Below are 19,570 nucleotides of genomic sequence, written 5' to 3' on the forward strand. Positions count from 1 at the left end.
AAGCCTCTGCCCCTTTTATACCTCTAAGCAAGGCCCCTGTTGTCTTGAATCACATGATGAGTGGGAGCAGACTGTCAATGGATAAAAAGCAACCACACTTATCTGACGCAAGGAGAGTATAATGGGCCTGAAGCACATTAAAATATATGAATGATCAGAGAACCCTTTAATCAGTGTATCACAGAGGATGGCCTTTCCATACCGTGGCAGCATTTGAACAGAGGTGTCTATTTCTTGAATGAATTTTAATTAGATTAGTGGCTGTTAATGGCACTTGTTGAGAGCCATGAAATAGCAAAAGAACCAAAACAAGTTCTGAGACATGATCAGACCGTATTCAGTATGAATTAACTCAGTGGCAAGGAACTGACATGCATTTTGGTTAGCTAAACCCTGAGCCGATCTGTTTTGGAAATACTTCCTGCAAGAAAACACTGAGTGTATGTTTTCAGTTATTAGTCTTTATAGGGCTGCAAATTATGATAATTTTTTTTGTCGATTAATTTGTTGATTATTTTCTTGGTGAACTGATGAGTTGTTTGGTCTGTAAAATGTCAGAAAATGGTGAAAATGTTGATAGCCTGAGTTAATGTTCACAAATGTCTTGTTTTGTTCATAACCCAAAGTTATCCAGTTTACTGCCACAGAAGAGTAAAGAAACTGTGAAATATACACATTTAAGAAGCTGGATTCAGAGAATATTGACTTTTTTTCTTAAAAAAATAAAAACAAAATTACTCAAACCGATTAATAGATTATCAAATTAGTTGCATTTGAACAGTGGTGTCCAACAGTGTTTGTTGGACATGTTCAGACCTATATCGAGAATATTAACTCAATGGCAATGGGCAGGCCCATCTCAGACGTACTACCTACAAAATAACAAATTGATCTCAGACTAATTAATCTTTCATCCTTATGATCATTTCACTGTGTAATAATCTGTTGATTGTTTTCTTGATAATCGATTAGTTGTTTGGTCTATAAAATGTCTGAAGCTCAAGGTTGTGTTGTCAATTGTCTTTCTTTGTCAGATTTTCAGTTTTGTCAGGTTTACTTTCATAGAGAAGTTAAACAACAAATATTCAGAGATAATTTTGACTATTTTTTTTAAATACTAGTTGGCAATTAATTGACAACTAATTGATTAATTGTAGCAGCTGTATCCACCTTTCTCTTTCTCTGTAGCACATCTGGTGTAAATGACAACTTCATTTCTAAGTAGATCCTCGGTCAGCCTACTAGACACAGGAATTGAGAGTCGAGAGTGCTAGTACAGTACCTAAACACCGAACTCAGTGAACTCTGGATCTCAACAGGGTATTCTAACAGCTATTACAACAGCGAGGTGGGGCAGAAACGCAAATCTTGTCCCCACTTACGGAAAATAACATACGCTCCATTCAAGTGTGATTGCATAAGTGGAGCTACCGTTGTCCCATCGTTGGGTATCTCATTGCCTCAGTTTGAATAGATGCTTTCAGTAGAACAGATGCAACGTAATTGTAATTTTACTGCACAATACCAATAATTGTGACTGCAAAGCCATTTATTCAGACACTTGTTATGAATGTGTGTTCGAGTATCAAATGCAACAGTAATATTCATTGTCTACACATGGAAAAAGGAAAGAATTGCAAAAAACAGTGGATATGGAATTCACACCAGAAAAACATATTTAGTGCTTCACTTTTTATGAAACAAGTGACATTAGAGAGCACCTTTTGCCCTTTACTTCGGCTGCTTCATTTATTCAGGTGTTTTAGCTCAAGCTTCCTATCCCAAGCTGTCAGTTTGAGGCCATTGACTGCCTCCGCCAAAGTAATTTACAGCCCACTAGCAGCTTACCAGAGTGACATACGTGCTATTCACACAATGATCTAAAAGATGGGTGTCTAAGTTGTAGTCTGCATAGCAACAGGGGTGCCAGTATAGTACTGATTAGTCTCTATGCAGTGAATACAAATGTCCTCTCCAGAGGGTTGCTGAGGAGCTTCAGTAAGCACAATAACACCTCCTCAACCCTTGACCCAAACCTCGTCCACCATCGATGCCTATTTTTTTAATAATGAATCCTCCGAGGGATTCTGGGTGGTTTATGGCAGGATATTATTCCAGTAATGTTATTCCTGGCAATGATTAGGAGTTTGCATCTATTTAATGTACACCATTTAGAATATCATTTTATTGAAAGCTTGAAGTAGGCAAATTCAAGGGATCATTAAAATGCTGGCAGTGGTCAAGCATTATTAGAATAAAATCTATATGGATGCTGTATTTACATGTCGACTCAATAGGGTCAAGACTTGTGGAGGTACAGTTCTCTGAGCATGCTGTGGCCGAAAATCCATTTCTGCAAGCTGTTGCCATTCGAAAACATGTGGTAATCCAGCTTTTCTTTGTGGACACCTCCTTGATTTTTCACACAGGCATAAAAGGTGAAATCGCTCTCTCAAGGAGGCTTTGCAGAAACTCTCTAAGGACATTTTTCATGACACTGTGAGTCAGATCTGAGTTAGGTGCATTTCTACAAGCTTTTCTTATATGAAACCTTTAAAGGTGAACGGACCTTATAATTTAATGGGAATACCATTTCATTCAGTCATGCCTCTGACATGCATTAAAAAAAAAAACAAACAAACAAAACAAAAACTTTCCTATATTCATAACTGATCATCATTTCTGATATTTTTTTCTTTGCATTGCTGCATTAGAATTACCTCTGAAGCATTCATCAACCAGCCACTTAACATGACAAGTCACAGTAAATTGTGGCCATTCTCTGTGGCAGTTCATCCAGAGGGGCCTGGTAGAATTGCTGCTCCAACTGCTGAATCAACATGTAGCCATACTGATGAATATCTATGCACATGAAATAATCATCAACATTAACTGTTAAATAAGAGATCAAAATATATAACTATCCAATTCCTTAACTCTCCATATAGACATAGTTTTCAGCTCACCAGTATAGACTAAGAAAACAGCATAATCAAATTCCTGAAATTCTGTCATGGCGTTTGGCTTTTGTTTTTGGTGTGCCACCCAAAAATGTTAGTGGACCCATCTGGCCACTTCTATGAAGAATTTGTAGGGGCTCCACTGACTCTGTTATATTGTGTGAACTGGAATCATCCAGTTTCCTTGTGGTATTTGCAGCTTTGTAGCTAGTATCATCACTGTGATAAATACAAGGTTACAAATTTTGTGTAAATTCTGCATTAGGATATACAATAATAATGTGAATGCCTCCAGTAATGCAAGATTAAGGGCAATGCAATCACAGTTGGACAAATTTGATTCCAGGAATGACACAGTGAAAGCCACCATCACTCTGATGAAGGTAAAATGGAGGGCAAAGCATTGGTTGCATGCCCAAATGTGTGTTTATCCAGTGCAGTATTTACTGTAGAAACCAGGGATAAATGAGAAGATACTCAACAGAGCTTGGTTAAAGCAGCATGATTTGTTTGGAGATGAGGTCATGAGCTTGTTTGATTTTTGCTCACCCAGAGGCCTGAGCACCATTAAAACTATGTGAGAAAAGAAAAGGAGTACACTTAGACACTGTTGCAGAGCACAGAACCACATTTTGGACATAGTGTGCAGAGACATTTCCTGTGCATGACAACCAGCTGTTACAATCCAAGAAACAATCATGTGTTGTTCCACACAGTTTGGGGGAACAAGTGAGATTGTTGAAGTTACAGAGCTGCATTATGTGCACACTGTTTGTGACACTTCCACAATAGGTGAAAAATCTTCCGCTCAAACGGATTGCACTGCTGAACCTTTGAAAGAAAACCCAAAACAATACCGATGATTTTTAGACAGCACTTGCAGCTGCTCTTCCTGCTTATCGAGTTCAAATGACATCCGCCAAGGACAACAGAGACTTGTGAACAACAAGCTCCCTCCCCCCCTCCCATCAAACAGCTACTATGATCCCACCGCAAGCCTTTTATGAACATGCCATCCAGCCCGGGGCATCGATGTATCAAGGCAGTGGCATCAAGTGGAGTGGCAGCCAGAGTCTTATGAAAACAACATAATTGCCATCGCAGGTGAAAAACTCCCAGCACTGTGTCACTGTGGAATTATGTAGGCATCATGACCTCACAACTGGGAGCTAATAAACACCTTGTCGATGCAGTAGGTGTCAGCTTTACACCCAGGATGAGTGTTTCCAAGAGCTATGATAACACGTCATAAGCCTGCATTAGCTTGTCGCTAACACCACTGGTCATTTAGCATGTTGTGAGAAGGCAGGCCTGTGATCAGTCGCTATGCACTAACATCATGGTCCACAGCATTACCACCCACTCCGACTGCTCCTCTGCCCCGGTCTGCTGACAAATGTGAAGCTGATCTCTCGCGAGTTATTGAAATGCTGCACACGTTCTTCTTATTCTCTCTCATTGGCTTGATAATCCATTCTTTCTGCATGGGATCAAATTACAAACAAGATGTAACCATACTTCATAAAAATATAATGCTGTTATGGTGGTGCATGATTTCCCTGTGACATCTGATACTCTGTATTATATCGGCCACTATGTAGAGGTTGAGCTTATTGCAAACATTGATCAACGTGTTGTAATCCAATATAGTATGTCAACAGCAGCATAATGTATAAGAGAAGGGTGGGAGGGGTGGTGGTGGGTGGTCTCTGTTACTGTGTTGTATATCCTATCGCGGGGCAGGGAGGTGAATCCTATTGACAAGTTGTAGATAGCCAAGGTCAGCGGCCGCACATTTATTTAATGAAGGCGGCCAGGGCGTCTGGACAAAGCGGATCACACACCTCAGTGGCAGCCTCTTTCTGGCTGTTGCAAGGCAGCACCCCAATCATCTAATAGATCTAAACCTGACAGAAATAGGATTTTAAGCCTGTAAGTGAAGTTCAGAGAAAATTCAATAGGAATGCGCTGTTAGGGGTTAAAGAAAAAGGTGTGATAAGGTCACTCTGAAGTCCATATTGAGTTCCACAAAGATACAGAGGGACAAAAAAAAGGTGGTTTGAATAAGGAGAGCAAATTACACTCTGCTTGAAAACAAAGAAAGCAGGATAATGCACCTATATGAGCCCCCCCTGTGCCACACCCTTGCCCGTGCATCTGTGTGATATCTCAGAGTGTATCAGTTATCTATCATCTTGGATTGTGAGCCCAGATAAAGCCGGGAGAGGCTGCTGCTGCTCGAGCTACGGGAGGCTGCTCCTGTTCTATCTGGCTGTCCGCTCCCTCCGGCTATTTATAACCAATAGAGCTACAGCACTTTATGAATGTCCGCAGGCACAGCATCACACAGTCTTCTGATACTGTGCCGCAACTGTTTTTGGTGTGTCATTATAAGAGGCAGGGCTGGACAATAAAGGATGGGGGGTTGCATATTGTGTGTGTGTGTGTGTGGGGGGGTACTGTCATATTATTCTCTGCAAATGCTGCCTTGAATAACAAACAACAGAGGCACCACAGACACACAAGTTTTCACCCTGTGTCCTGCATGTCTAGCTGCAGTGTAAGCTATATATAGATCCCCATCACTGTTAGATTTAAAATCCAAAGTCGTTGCTGAGGATCAATAAAATTGCACGACTCAGTTGCAGCATTTCTTTTATACGCTGCCCATTTGAGCAGATAGCCATCTTTGCAGATGACTAAAATGGCATATGGGGAGGATCACGACTGCTTCACACTTCCACACAATGACAAATGTTATCTCAGCACAGCCCCAGCCAAATAAAGGCTAGATTAAGATAACATTTTTGCAATACCCCCCCCTCCCTCCCTCTCCCTTGCACACACACACACACACAAAAACACACACTCCCTATCCTCTCACACACACATACATACACTCACATTCACGGGACAATTACATTTGATTAATGGTTTAAGCCTCCCAGACAAAAGCACATACAGTGAAATGACCAGAAAAGGAGATTACACAATCAAAATGTGCGCGACTATCATATCTGTAAATTAATTTCGGAATCTAGGATGTGTTTTTACCTGCAGAGGACGCGCCTAACCACACTCAAGTCCCCGTTTCTGTCCTGTCAACCCATTCTGCCCCTAATCATCGCGGACTTGCAGGGAGATTTTTAGCCGATCCGAGATCAGGATGGGAGTTTTCGGAAAGCCTTTGCTGCGAACTGATGCGGCACAGTAGAATTCACATTTGAAGGGTGTTTTCTTTAAAAAATAATATAGCCCAGGGAGACCCGCCGCATCCTGGATACCTGCCTCTCCAAAAATCCTGGCCGCAGTCCCACATTATTAAACTGCAACGACATAAGATTGAAGCACAGTAATCTGCTTTCTTAATCGGATACTCACCTGCTGTAGCCTTCACTGCTTCCAAGCATCCTCTCGCATTTCTCCCCGACGGCAACTCCCAGCCACCAACACTCAAATTGAGACGCACTATCTCAAGTCCATCGCCCTCAAAGACAGCTTTCCAAAAAAAAAAAAAGAAAAAAAGATGGGAGGCTAGGAGGAGAAAACACAACAGCCAGCCGTTTTCTTGCAAATTTCCAATCTCCACAACGGCACTGTCGCGGCTCTAAAGATGACAGCTGTAGTTAAAACAGGCAAACCCCTCCACATACACACACACACACTGCGCGATCATCCCTCGGTCATAATTGGACTCCCTGTGCGCCCGAGCTCGTCCTGAGGATGAGTGTTAGAGAATAAAGAAGGAATGCAAATGGCAGGTAGAGAGAGAACAACTCCCACGCACAACGTTCCCGATGCAAGCGCACAGTTCCCGCTCCTTGATGCAGTCTCTCCCCACAGCCTCACACTCACAACACTGTGTGACTGGCTGTCGTCAGCGGCACAGGCAATCTGCTTGCTGAGGGGAGGGACGGAGATGATCGGCGAAACGCACTCTGCCTGGTGTCCTGCTCAAGTGTGTGTGGATGTGTGTGTGTGTGTGTGTGTGGTGGAACTATGTGTGGGTGTGTGTGCTGCCTATTTGTGTTTTCACGCAGACTATTCATTTACTGGTTTATTTATTTGGACTTTTTCTAACCAGCTTTATCTGACCAGATTTGTCTGTTCAGACCCCCCCACCCCTCCGTTAGCGCGCGCAAACGTTCACGCGCACGCAGGCGCACGGACGCACGCGCGTAGGACACATTTCAAAACAGACAATGTCTTTTCTTGAGACGAAATGGCTCACATTACCCCTTGAAACATGCATATGTTTTCAGCGACAAGCTGCTGGCAAATAAAGAAATAAAATCAGATTTAAGTCTCTGAGAGCAGAGTGGAGACATGATGAGGGAGGGAGGGGGAAAGGAGCAGTTCCTTTTTTGAGAGCCTGGTGGCACTGTGGACTTCAGATACAAACACACACAGTCATAACACACAGCCTTTTGCAGGAGGCAGGCCCTGCATGTTGTCTAATACATATCTCATCCTTTGTCTCTCCCTGTGATTATAAAGGGGGTTTCAGGCACCATCAGTCAGAGGCTGCAGGGGGCTTTAAAAGCAGGAAGAGTAAATATTTCATAGGAGCAAACTTCCATCTTCTATCTCTGATCCAACATTATTATTTCCCTGTCTTTAATGTGATTCTGTGACAAATTCATGACCAATTAGGTCAGTTAAAAAGCATTTAAGTCCATTTTAATGACTGAGCTGTAGGACTCATTTGTAATCACTGCCCACTGTGAACATTGATTAGCTAAGGTTTGTGGGAGGACAGCAAATCGGATGAATCCCTCAACACTAGCCTCAGCTCACCCATGAGAGGCCTCGGTTAGTCATTAGTCTGCTGCACATTTGGGGTTGAGGGGTTTCTCATCCGCAGAACGAGACTTCACTCATGTCTTGTTACTGTTTAAAGTGTTTGGTCTTGTTTACATATTATTCATTCATTTAGGCATTCGGGGAGATGAGAGAGAGACAGCAAGAGAAAGCTCTAAGCTGAATCCAGATGTAGATCTAATGCCAGTGACAGCACGTCTTACAAATACAACCATTTAAACCCCAGGAAGCCAATTCCAAACAGTAGAAGAACAATGGTGCATGGTGAGCTCAACTTAACTGGTTGGATAAATACAAGCATTGAATGTTTCTGGGATCCATGGATATGTTGCATTTGTATATTTCCTATGTTGCAGATATCTTGGGGCGATACGTTTTTTTACTTTTCAGTTTTTATTATGTTGTGACAACGCAGTGGTTAAGATGTGGTTTGATTTAGACACAAAATCACTTGCTCATGGCTAGGAAAATCACATTTTGGCTGAATATACCTGGTTTTGTCATCACAACCACAGCTGGAAATGTGCCAACCTTGCCTTAAAAAACACCTGGTTGTTATAGCAGCAACCACCACTGGAAAAATGCCAGCCTAACCTTGAAAAAATATACAGTATTGTCGCTACACCACAGCTGGAAATGGGCCGACCTGTTCTTAAAAAATACCCAGTTGCTGCTGCAACACTCATCACTGAAAATCTGCCAACGTTAAAAAATATCCAGAATTTTCACCCCCCACCGCTGGAAATGTGCTAACATCACCCTAAAAAATACCTTGTTGTTACCACAACAAACATCACTGAAAATCAGACAACATTGGCTTAAAAAATATACAGTATTGTTGCTACACCACAGCTGGAATTGTGCTGACCTCACCTTCAAAAAGTAACTGGTTGTCGCCAAAAAAAGCCACTAAAAATGTCACAGAGTGTCACTGAAAACACAGCTGGTCTTGAACTCTGGTTTGGTAGCTGTGTCACCTAAGTCTCACGCCATCCACCATCGCCTTCTCCTCCTAATGACAAACTCAGCTCATAAACATGTAATCTGAACTACGACACTCCAGAAATGTTGATATGATGTGCATTAAATGTACAAATTTAATACATCCCGTTTTTTCATAAACGTACAATGCCATCATTTTGTTTTGGTGACCGGGCTAGTGAGCAACAGCTGCACAGACAACTGACCTTAATGAGATAGTGCTGTATCAACAGGGGCATTTGGCTGTTGAAACTTTCCTCTCATTCACTTGCTGTTGTCTAGATAATAAACAAGACATGCAGTTGGCTTAATAGTGAGCAGTAAATCGAGATGTCTGACCATTACTAATCATCATCATCATCATTTTCCTGTCATCACCGAAGGGTGTATTTAACCATTATCATTACATTATATAATATCCATTGCATAGCATTGTGTGGAGGCACAACTGTGACGGCCCTGGGGCCTCTGCCAGGGCTTGTGGCTGTTGTCCTGCTGTGTCTTGTGTTTGCAGTGTTCCTGGTCCCTGGCTGATTGGAGCTGCAGGTTAATCAGGGAATTGGAGGCAGCTGGGCAGATGGGTAGTGATGTCAGTTCTTGGGTTCCCCTTTTCTTGTGTTTGGATGTCAGAGTTTAATTGTGTTTCGGGGCTTTTTCGGTGTGTTTTGGTGATGTGAAGCGATGGAGTCATTTCTGTGCATAGTTACTCTTATCTGCAAAGAAGTCATGGGACAAGAGAAGGTAAGTTTTGACCTCTTTGCAACAAATGCGTGTGTTGAGTTAATTCCCCTGTAGGAATAGCGTGTTTCCCCTTTGGGACTCATGGGCTAGTAAATATAGAGTGGGGTGAAAGTGGTTAGAGCTGTATGCTTGGGATCACGTCTGTGGCTTTCTTGGGGTAACTGCATAGCAGGGACTTTCTGGACACACTGGTTTTAAGTGAGTAAGTACCTGCCATCAGGAGACTCTGAAGACTAGGCTTTGAGATAGGTAGATCTGGTCAGGCAGTTAGAGGAGACGCTCAACTTACGAGGTTGATCTCAGCCCCCTTTGCACACTAACAGGTCACTGCTTTATATTCTGGTGATTGCCGGGGACTTGTTGGTGTTGCATTGCTCAGCTGTTGTTAATCATGGCAGGAGGAGATGATTTCATTGAGTCTTGGTCAGAGGCTAGATCAATGCACTAGGGATCAGCTAATTAAAAATCCTGGATCATTATAAAATATGTGTCGGTGATACAAGACGGAAAGAAAATGTTGAGGCTATTGTTAAAGCAAATTTGTATAAGATGAAAATTGTGATACCAAAAATGTCACCTATTTATAGTCTAGATGGCACTGTGTCTTCCCAGGATTCCCTCCCTGAGCTGACCGTAAAGTTTGAGCAGCAGAAAGAAATGTTGAGACTGCTGATGTAGTTAGAGATGGAAAAGGAGTTGCAGTTGGATAAGCTGCAACAACAAGCTGAATTTGATAAAGTATTGGCACTTAAAACATGAGACATCAAACAGAGATGGTTAATTAGACTTAGAGAGTGAAAAACTAAGTTTAATCAAAGACGGTAAATTAAGAAACCTGCAGGGAACGAAGAGCGGGCTTGTGGCACTAATAACTTGCATTACATTTAAAACAGTTTGCACTTGGTCCCCAAATTTAATGAGAAACACACTGACACCTTTTTCACTTTGAGTGCATTGCAGATGAAAGGGGCTGGGTTGATTCTGACCTCACAGTTTCGTTGCAGTAGTGGGACGCACGCAGGAGGCTCTCTCCTTGCTGACTGCAGCTGACAGTATGGACTATGCTGAGGTTAAAGCTACTGTTCTGAAGGCGTATGCATTAGTCCCTGAAGCTTTCCACCAGCAGTTCAGACATTGGAAAAAGTGTGAGAAGCCATACCCTGAGTCTGCACATGATTTGGCTACTCACTTTAGTTGTTGGTGTTTTGCCACAGATGTGGAAGATTTTGATGATCTGTGTAACTTGCTGGTGCTTGAATGATTGAAAAATTTAGTTTCTGAGAAAATTGGTATGTATGTAAGTGAGCAGAGAGTGAAGACTGTTGCTGTGGTCGCTGCCTTGGCAGATGATTATGTTCTAACTCATAAAAGTGGTGGTGGAGATTTCCGATCTAATGGTTCTGCAGGTATTAGAGATAAAGGTTCCAAATACGTGTAAGCATTTTTCTGGACATCCTGGCTGAAGTTTTCTTAAAGAGCAAAGGGCTAATTCTGGTGTCCATGAAACAACAGCTGTCATCTGGTTGACAGCGATAGGAAGGTGCCGGTGACCTTATTGCGTGATTCAGAAACCATTTCTGGAATTGTGCAGATGTCGCTTTTAAAATACCCGATTGTTGCTGCAGCACCGCCCTGGAAATATGCCAACTTTGCCTGAAAAAAAATCTGTTATTATTGGCACACTAGAAATGTGCTGACGTCACCTTAAAAAATACCTGGTTGTTACATCAACCACAGCAGGAAATGTGTTGATGTCACACGCTGTCTCACACCATCCCCCATTACCTTCTCCTCCTGCTGAGAAACTCAGCTCATAAACATGTAATCTGAATTACCACACATAAAAAAATATGATATGATACATACAAAACACACAAATGTGGTGTATGCCTAATTTTCAGAAACATATGCCATCATTTTGTTTTGGTGACCGGGCTGGTGAGCAACAGCTGCAGAGACAACTGACCTTAAAGAGCTAGTGCTGTATCAACAGGGGCATTTGGCTGTTGAAACTTTTCTCTCATTCACTCACTGGTGTCTAGATAATAAAAAAAGATATGCAGTTGACTAAATAGTGAGCAGTAAATCGAGATATCTGACCCTTACTAATCATCATCATCATCATTTTCCTGTCATCACTGAAGGGTGAATTTTGCATAGCCGTTGTCATTACATCTACGACATCCATTACATGGCACTGTTAGCGTAACTAGTGTGGAAGGACTACTTCCCTAATTCTGTAATGAATATTGTGAGACAGTGAACCACACAATCACACATAACACAACTTAGGTTTTAAAACCCAAATTACATTTTATGTGGGTAACCTCCCCACACCATCTAACACACTCGTTATGTGTATATTGCAGTCAAGTTTTTACGCATAGCCCACAAGAGAGAGAAAGTATTTGTCTGGTTAAAAATGTGCCTGTCCTTCTTGCATCCTCAAGCTTCTCTGCACAGACCCTCAGAGCAACTTAAGCCACTCAGGCATCACAGCTACATGTGAATGTCATCAGCATCAGTTCACGCATGGCCAAGGCACCCTTGCTATAAATACAGGGTATTTTCTCTGTATTTTCAACTGTTTCCCAGTGCCTGGCTGTGAAGCCATTCCTTAAGGGGGGGGGCACAGGCTTTTTCTTTTCCAAATCAGTAGGCTACACTCGACCTGAGCACATAGAAACTCAGCTACAGAGGTAGCTCAAGCTACTTTAGTCTAAAAGTCACTTGACATTATTTTTCCATATGGATATGACATTAAAGAATTAATACAACTTTATTTATTTATTTTTTTTAATCTGAGCATCTGTGAGACAGGTCTATGATACATTATGAGTACAACAAATAAACCAAAACATATCTGCATTTTAGCAGCCATGGTCAAGCATGTCAGGATAGTGTCTAGATAAATAAAACCCAGAAAGAATGAGGTTAAGAATGAGGTCAAAAGGGAGAAAATTAGCCATGGCAGAACGCACTTCACGGAAGGGAGGAGAGACGCTAAGTTTGTGGTCTTTATCCCCGACTGCCTCGTCTCCATCCTCTCTGCCTCGCTAAGAGCTGCAAACAACAACAGAGGTAACAATGGATACCTAGTGACGCCACAGGCTTTGAAAGCATCCCATCAATAATTAAATTGCTCTGCTGTGTTCCTCAACACCGGCACGCATGCTTGTCCTTAATCTTGTGCTATACTGGGTCTGAGATGCCTGTCACTCCCGACTCTGGAAGATAAATGCTTCTGTGATGAGATGATAAAATAAGCATTTGCTCATTGTGATGCTATCATTTCCCCTGTTATACAGCAGTTAAGTGGAGCAGAATACTAACCTGCAAGGCTATAAGTCATGCAATTTAACTATGTTGATAAGCTTCACCTTATAATGAGCATCAGTTTTATTCTAATATTGATATTAATACAAACACAGCAGTATATTAAAGTCACGAAAGGGTTGCATGGTTATTGTATAGAAGAGTCAACAAGGTGAATCCAAATCAAATTATGATTTTCAAAATGAATCTCGTTGTCCCCATTTGAGGTGACAAGTGGAAACTTGCGAGTAATATCCAAAACATGAAATGAAACCAGAGCTCAGCAATGTTGTTTTTTTTTCATATTTTGTCCCTTTGGTATCCTTTTAAATAAAAATGAACTACCAAACTACCAAACTTATCTCATTGCATTCAATTTTGTAGATATTCATGATATTTCCACTGTCTGTATACTTTGACTAAAATGTGTAATGCTTCAATAAGCTACTGGTCAATATTGGTTAAAAATAATAATAATAAAAAAAAGTCTTGCAGAAACTACAGAAATTGTGTCCCTAAAAAATAACTACTGTAATCAGTACTGTACTGACAGCATAACAGACACTGGCAGCAGCCAGCTGGCAACCTCCTGGGCTGAAAAATGGAGCAGAGAGGAGAGTTCCAAAAACTGCAGTTCCTCGAAAGGCCACTTGAGGCTGGCTCCAGAACAGAGTAAACCCCCACAGACCCCCATGTTAAAATGCAAACATTGCAGCAGAAATAAAATGTTTACAGCCTAGCATAGAAACAGTTTTGATCTCTATAGCTAATATAAACATTCATTATAATTGTATGGGGGGTGAATTTTTGTATAACTGGTTTGTTAAAGTGACAGACTTCCTACGAGGAGTTGCTACCAGTCTATTTGTCAGATCCACCCCTAGTTCATCCACACCTCCACCCCCTTTTCCAAATATGGTCACTTCTGGCTCATAAAAAAATGATAGGAATGCTAAACTTGAGGCTTCAGAACATACAGTCTAAGGCTCCAAACCATGGCAGTGCTTAATCATTTGATAATCGTTTGTTATTGTTGTTATATATCTATATGATAAAGAGCGGAGGATGTAAAAGGCCGTCTAAATGTGGGCTGAAATATTTAAACAGCAAAGATAGATGTGATGAAGGAGGATTTCTAGTTAATTCACATTGTTTTTGTTTTGTGAGTGAGCCCATTGTCTGGGAGTATCCTTCTTTCTTTCTTTTTTCCTTTCTTTCTCTCTCTCTCTCTCTCTCTCTGGAGCTGCACAAGCTCCCTTATCACAAAAGTTTTTGACTTTTGTCTTGAAGTTCTTTTTTAAGGTCCAAACAACAGTTTGCACCATATTGTGACAGAAACCCGACCCCAGCATTGTGGAATTTTTCTCTCAGCACAGGATTTGGACAGCTCTTAGTAAGGGAGGAAATTCACCTCCTGCTGAAAACAAATAAATGAAAAATCTACTCTACATACAGCAGAACCCCCTTTTAATGAAGTAAATGCTACAATAAATAGAGATTTTAGTTGAGCTTTTTTGCTTTAAATTTTGTCATTTTTGGTGGCATATGCACATAATTTATCATGTTCCTCTCTACAAGTAATTGGATTTTATAGTGGTAATGAGTCTATTTTATTTATATAGCCCGATATCACAAATCACTAATTTGCCTCAACTGGTGTGTAATGTGAAAAAAAGTACAGAATATTTACTTTGCAGTTTCAGGCCACTTTGTATGCTGTGATTCCAGGACCATAGAGAGCGCCACTCACTCTGATGCAAAGCTGAGGCACAAAACAGTGTGGGCCTGCTTTTATTCTGTTCAGCACCATGGACAGAGGCCCACAGCTACCAGAATGTCAACAGGAATGTCATGTTCTCTCTTTACAGCAGCACAGAAAGGGACCTCAGATACAGTAGAGCAGAATTATTTGCCACCCTCTTCTTTATTTATTCTGTCAAAAACAAGGACAGCCCTACTTCCTGCAGCAGCAACTCAAACAGGAGGGAAAGCGAGACGTTGTGCCCCTAGGTGTAAGAGGCTTTTGCTAAACTTGGCCCATTAGGTCATGTCAATATTTTGTTTTGTTTTTTTCCAAATTCTGCAATGTTAAAAATATTCATACATGGATTGATGTCAAAGTTGCAATCAAGCCACTGGCTCTGGCACAATGACTCACTCCTAGATTGTTGTTGTAAAAAATATGTTTGTGAATTTTTGTTTGGAAATGAGCAGGCATTCAATATGTGAATACATGTTTTTAAAATCTGTATCTGCAAAGTAACGAGTAACTACAGATACCCTATATATGTAGTGGAGTAAGAAGTACAATATTCCCCCCCGAAATGTGGTAGAAGTATGAAGTAGCAAACAATTACAATGCTAACGTAAAATTCAAGTAACTCAGAATTGTAATAAAAGGGAAACTACATCCATTTTCAAAATTAATACTTTATCCCTATGGTATAAGACAGTCCAAAAAATGAGTTTACATGAACAAACTCTCTCCCAAATCCTAAAACTTAAGTGGTAAAATTAAAATGTGAGATATCATCAACTACAGAGTCTGGAGACAATGAATTGTTGGTGAAACTAAGCGCACCCATGGGGAATGTTCTGAGAAGATGTACATATTTTCTTCTGTGAACACTACAATGGAATAAAGCTCATTAGGGTTTAAAAAGAAAAGAATAATGTGCGACCAAAAAATCAGCCTCCCATTCATTGACTATGGAGCAGCTCCAGACAAAATCACAAGTTTAGGACTGCTCTGGTTTCTGGCTTTGAGAAAGAGCAGCTCATGTTCACAAATATTGACTGAACTTCCCTATAGGCCATGGAAATAACATTTTGGAAGCCTTAATTTAGGGAGTGTTCCCCTCGTGTGTAGTACTTGATTAAACGTACTAACATAGTTTCTTTCCACCACTGCAAGAATCATATTATAAAATGTGCAAGCTTTTATCTTTTTTATATGTGTTGGTGGGTTAGATTTACACCTAAATCAATAACATTCACCAGCAGTTTGCACAAGCATCCCAAGCACTGCCACAGCAACACCAATCAGTCTTTCTCTGCTGTACCCCTTATGGCCTTTTTAACAGAGGCTCCCTAAAAGCCTCCGATTTACTGCCATCTTGCAACATGCCTATACTTCTGACCTTTATACTGAAGAGACTTTAGTGGCACAGGTGCTGATTACAATTCTGAACTACTCGTCTACTTCTTTGTGGGTTTCCTGGCAAAGACAGCATAGAGTCATTCTGCCTCGCTCTCCTCCCACTGTGTAATCACAGCACATAAACACATGGAGAGTTCCTCTATGACACATTCTTAGTAATTTTCTTCTGTCCATTCCACTTCACATAATCAGTATTTGTACAGACAGGCAAAGCAATGCAAATTAATTGTATCATGGTCTGTAGAGTAGAGCCTTCACACAGGAACATCACCAGTGTTGCTTTGTGAAAACACTATTTTGTTCAGAATTTAAAAATGGCTGCACAATTATCTCCTTGTGACATGGTAATGATGGTTTACATTTAGCAGATTTTTCCATTATACATTTTTGCTATTTAAACTTGCCACATTTAAGTTGTCATTCATTTTTACCTCCAGAAGTTAGCCTTTAAGGAATTATGCATTTCATACATACATATCTGTGTGTATGTGAGTTTGTGTGTCTGTCTGTCCGCACCTAATTTTGTAAACTACTGTACCTATTAGCCTAATATTTTTTGTGTACATTTATAGCTGTATGCTCAAGGCTCTTCTATGGTCGCAGCGATTCACAGTTGTTGAAGAAACTTTTTTTAATTGACTGTTTTATAGTATATTTTTAATTGCTAACTCCTCACCTCTCTTAACTGGCTGACAGTGGCTGTAAGTTCTCCAGAAATTGGTAAAAATAACAAGCCTTCCCTGGTCTGTTGCAGACAACATCTTGACCTTCTTTATGGTTCAAAAATTGACTTCCAAAGAAAAGTTTGGTGTCATTTTGAACATTTAACTGACCGTAGCTCTCAGCGATCTGGCTCAGATCGGGTTTTGCCTGCCCAATTTTGTAGAGATTTTGTTGATTCGGTCATTTTACCTTGATATTTTGTACTTCAAACATAAAGGCTATGTAGTTAAATGGTTTCTCTCTTTTTTGTTTTTACTATTTTGGTTGTATTTATCATTGTTATTTCCTACTCTGCTGTGTCGTATCGTACAGACAAAGTTATTACAATTAAGTCCAGTTTCGAATGATGTGAATCAAAGATTTGTGGCTTTTTTTAGTTTTTAAAAACACATTCATACTCATAATTACATTGTAAGATATCTGTATTTTACATACAGTGACTGCTCGCTGGAGAAATCAGTCAGCTCTGTCAAAAATAGACAAGGCATGTGGTTTTAGGAGCACTTCTAAAACGCACTGCACTCTGTCTGCTAGAATTACAAGACTCGTTCGGAGTGGATGTAATGGGCTCAGGTAGCTGCCTGGTGGAAATCTGCACTCTACTGAGTGCATTTTTTTACCATTTTGATTTCATTTCATTGTGACACCTTCAGAACAAATTTGGTATCAGCACCAAAAAGCAACTTTGCCTTCATATTTTTATTTTCTGTAAAAGAGCAACATTATAAGCAACATGCTTTTACAACAATATAAAATTAAATTAAATTAATTATAAAGTTAAATAAAATTAATACGGAGAAAAAGGACTTTTAAATTTAATGTTTTTTTATTATTATTATTTAAAGTTTAAATACATGTATGCATTGAAAGGTCAATGTATTTACACAAAGTGTTTATGCTTTGTCATTTTAGAGTGATGGTGAAATGTCTAGTATATCTATTTTTCAACAGGTCTAGTAGCTATAGTGAAGAGAATTTGCATAATTCCTTATAGACTTTCACACACATATATAAACAGACACACACACACAAACACACATTGACTCACTCATTGTCACTCACCCTTGCCCTCACAGTCACTCATTTGCCCTGACTTGTATTATTATGCTGCTGTGTAAAATGCCTGGTGCAGTGAAAATGGAAAGCAGTGTATTTGGCGAGGCTGAAGGGGAAAACTACCCTCAATGGGCTTTGAATTGCAAAGATCATGAATAAGCATTGTAATATGGGCTTGCAGGCTGCAACCAAATATGCAAGGAATTGGATTTGGCATTACTGACATCTGGTTTTGTGCTTGCAAATGCATAACCTACAATGAAGATTCAAAATCCAGCACTAATAACATCCTGCCAGGATATTATCAAGGGACTGCTTGGGATTTAGGGGTGGTCATTTTGGCTTTGCAGTGTGACATTCTTGAATGGAAGCTAATTTTAGTGACAGACAGTTCAGAGCTTTAATGTTGCAAAGGTGTTGAACCAACACGCTAATGACAGTCATCAAGATCATGAAAACCATTTTGAGACCATGGCAGCACACCAGAGGACAATCTTTGTGATTGTTACAAAGATGAAGAAATATGAACAAAGAGCAACCAACTGCACAGCTTCCAAGTACCATATAATCTTGGTAAAAGAACCCCCTCAAGTAGCTGTTTTACACAATGCTTCTTGCACATGATTGGGAACATCTATGGAAGAGGGCTAACTAGCTTCTTGGTTATTACCTCTTAGGCTTTTGTTGCACGTAAATAATCCACCAATATCAGATTGTTTGGTGTAAATTTCCTATTGTGTAATGAAGAAAAAATAGTCTCTAGACTTTCTCTCCAAGTGACATTAACAAATCTATCCTCAATTTCAGAGGGATAAGGAGGGGATTATTCACACCAATTGCAGTAAATTGGACCCAGCTCTGTTAGGCCAGTGGTCATATGAGCAACACTCTGTCTTCAGTGGTTTAGATTTTCCACTAAACAATTGGCCGGCTGCTGCTCTCTCACTGCTACTCAGCCTCAGTGCTGTGTAAGAAGTACTGCAAAGACAAATGATGCTCCCATGCTACTTGCACACACTGCTGTGGGCACACTATCATTCCCATTAAACTAATAACAGTTAGCTTCTTATCTCGCAATGTCTTGGCAAAGTCACTTCCACCCTTGAACAAAACACAATGTCTTTGAATGCCGGGGCTTAATCTATCACTGAGGCCCAAATGAGACTGCATAATCCTCTGCAATTTGCCTTCTTGTTTTCTATATTATCGCTGATTTCTACTGTGTTTTTTCGTACACAAATTTCTCTTTTTGGGGAGAATGATGCTGTCCTTCAACTTCACAAACAGGCCTGATTTAATTGTTTATATTGTCTTCATCTTTCTGCTCCAACAACCAAAAACATTGCATTTAGAACCTAATACAAGATGAGAGTCTTCTCACTACAGCCCTCTCCTCCCTGCCTCTGTATACACCACACTTACAAATGTGTGTTTGCTCTTTTGGTAGAGTTATACTAACATGTTTAAGAAAATATTCAAGCTTAAGATTTTTGGTAATATTAGGACTGACCTGAATGCTTTGAAACTCTGATTGTTGACCTGGTAATTGACATCTAAATCAGTATTAACATCATTCATCATGCATTAATATTAATTACTTATTCTTCTACAAGGACATTTAAATTGTGTGATAGTTTTGTGATTCCGACTTGCTCTCAACTAATATCAGTCTACAGTAGTCCAGCAGTACTAAAACTGGGGCAGTTTGACCATACATGAATTGAGAGGTGAAAAATAAAAAAATAAAGAAATCAAATGTCAGGTGTGAGATATGCCAAACGAAACTGGCATATCACATATCTACAACAAGCTT

The 19,570-nt window shown here is 40.3% G+C and overlaps 1 protein-coding gene across 2 annotated transcripts in view; it reads right to left on the minus strand.

The window, feature by feature from the left end:
- lingo1a (leucine rich repeat and Ig domain containing 1a) overlaps positions 1 to 19,570 on the minus strand; it is a 77,701-nt gene that overhangs the window by 22,731 nt on the left and 35,400 nt on the right. The window contains exon 1 of one of the 2 annotated variants that reach the window (XM_042496239.1): positions 6,342 to 6,822. The exons of the other annotated variant lie outside the window; for it this stretch is intronic. The gene's annotated coding sequence lies outside the window, so the exon portion shown is untranslated. Of the gene's footprint in view, positions 1 to 6,341; positions 6,823 to 19,570 lie in introns of those variants that run through there. 2 annotated transcript variants of the gene reach the window in all.

The sequence above is a fragment of the Plectropomus leopardus genome, chromosome 11 (genome assembly GCF_008729295.1).
Source record: "Plectropomus leopardus isolate mb chromosome 11, YSFRI_Pleo_2.0, whole genome shotgun sequence".
In the NCBI taxonomy this organism is placed as follows: domain Eukaryota; kingdom Metazoa; phylum Chordata; class Actinopteri; order Perciformes; family Serranidae; genus Plectropomus; species Plectropomus leopardus.